This window comes from Arachis ipaensis, chromosome B02, assembly GCF_000816755.2.
Source record: "Arachis ipaensis cultivar K30076 chromosome B02, Araip1.1, whole genome shotgun sequence".
NCBI lineage: Eukaryota > Viridiplantae > Streptophyta > Magnoliopsida > Fabales > Fabaceae > Arachis > Arachis ipaensis.
The window spans coordinates 103,302,729-103,305,378 of record NC_029786.2 but is presented as its reverse complement, the minus strand read 5'-3'; positions in this window follow the sequence as shown (position 1 = coordinate 103,305,378).

Sequence of the window (2,650 nt, the reverse complement as noted above, 5' to 3'; positions counted from 1 at the left end):
ATTTGACTAAATTATTATTTAATAATTTTTAATTATTAATTTCATATAAAAATATTTGTACGTAAGTTCTTATCTTCTTTAACCAAATACAACCCGAATATAAGGAATTAGATTTGTTATGGAGATTAGAGATCTTAAAAATGAGTGATTCGAATTAAAAAAATGAATTGAATGAGAGAATATTTTTCCCACCTCAAAGAAAGAACATCTCTTATCTACATACCCTAGTGATATTCTTCATTTCTTCCCTCCATTTGAGAATAGCCTTTAGCCTTTACAACACATGTTCAGAAGGAAGCATCACCAAAAGGGTAAAACCATTTTCTATTAAAAAAAAAAATATTATCATTAAATAAATTGTGTTTGTGCAGCTCCTTTTGTAGGGTTTTGATTTTAATAGAACAGGTACAATGCTACCCAAAAGGAACATATCATAAAGTCAAGTAAAATAAAATAAATAAAAGAGAGCAGCGTGCATTTATGTATTTGGCTTCATATGTTGTCACTAAGAGAGTGGTGGCTATGCATGTGCCACACATACACACAAATTATACCAAACACATTGCCGTGTTGAATACTACTAACTTGTTCCTTTGTATGCTTCCTATTTTTGTTTTTTATTTTTTTATTTTTTATTTCTTAAAGTATCTTCCATCTAGACCAGTTAATAATTAATTCGGGACGATTTGAGTTTTATTTAAGAATTTATCATTGATTAATAAAATTACATTTAAAAGAAAAATTGAAATTAAGGTAGTGTTTGAAAAAGAGATAGAGACTGAGAGACTGAAATTGAAATAAGAATGAAGCCTAATTTAATTTATACAAAAGGTAAAGTTAGAATTAATTAATTGAAATGGAGATATTTTAAGTAAAAAATGTTATTAAAGTTTTAGTCTCTATCTCTAAAAATTTCAGTCTCCTGTGTCTCCACTTTTTGGAGGTATTAAAATACTGAAATTTTGGAAACAAAGATTGAAATTTTAGTACCAGTCTCTAGGCCAACAAACATAATAATGAGTCACAATCTTACAATCTTCGTCCCAGTACCTCAAAACAAACGCTACATAAGAGATTAAGATTGAGAGATAGAGATAGACTGAAACTAAAATAAAGCTTTGTATTGTGTTTAGTGCAAAATGTACTAAACTGCGTATTATGTTTAGTTTAATATAAACATAGAGATTCAGGGGTAAATTTAAAATTTTAATTCGTCTTAAAAAAATTTAATCTTCTGTATTCCCATTTTTTAGAAGTACTAAATGAACTAAAATTTTAGTTTTATTCTCTAGTCACCAAACTTAATAATACTTAATCTCAGTTCTTCAGTTTCATACCAATCTCTAAAAACAAACACCGCGTAAGTTGCTGTATGCGTAATACTAGGGCTGCACATGATTGGATACAGCCTATAATTCTATTCGATCCGCATACTTGTAGATCGGAATCGGGTATATTCGCATAATTAAAAAAAATTGTTTTACGGCCCTTTTTGGCTCTAGAAAATCTATTTTTTCACCTACTTAAGCCTATTTATTCCTAAAATATTATCAATAAAAGTTCTCTTGAATAACAAAAGAAAAATAATAACACAAAATCTAAGTTTAATTATTCTAAGTTAAAGTACAACATAAAAAAATAAAAAACAAGATATCATAAAATTCATAAAATAACATACTAAAATTCATATCACATTATTAGGGTTTACTTTCTTAAACTATGCTATTTATATGAGACGTGTAGATTTGCGAATCGGATCCGCGGATATCACTGCCAAATTCGCAATCCGATCCTACCATAGTGAGGATCGGATCTGATCCAATGACTTTGCAGATCGAATAATATCCATAAAATTCGGATCGGATACGGATAATTACCGCGAATATTATTCAATCCATATGCAGTCATACGTAATACGAAATTCAGATTCTTAATACTTATTTAGATAAGTGAGTTAACTAATTAACCAACTTAAATTGGTTGTATTTTTCTTTTATTATAAACTATTGATAACTGGTATCAAAAGGATTAATTTACTATAAAGATAAAATTCTTATCTTTAAATATATTAGTTATTTTATTCCGATTTGTTTTTGTTTAAAGGGACAGTTAGTATTTGAAAAAGTGAATGCTATGATGCCTTTGAAATTGTGCCTAACTTACCAAAAAAGGTAAATAGATAATATTTAATAAATTTTAAATATTTGACTTTTTACTTTAAACATTTTATTTTTTATCTTTAAAAGCAAGTTAGATAATTTAGGCAACATAGTAAAAGGCACCATAAAATTCACCATTTGAAAAACTTGACCATATGACCTATATTTATCATCGTGTTTTAAAATAATAATGTATGCGTTTAATAATAACAATATTTAATTACAATTACTTGTGACAACAATAAATAAAAAATTGATTAATTGAACCATAATTTTGTTAGATCCTTGATAATAAGATAGCTATTGTAATATAAGTACATGGAAAACTCTTTTTTTTCCCTTAAATTAAAGTAGTTTTTATAATTAAGTTAAACCTATTTAATTTTAATATTTAGAGTTTATGCTATAGTGATCACTTGGCCATATTTAATTATTCAAACGTTATTGTTTCGAAAATATTGCTAAGATAATATATATTTATTTGTATTTGT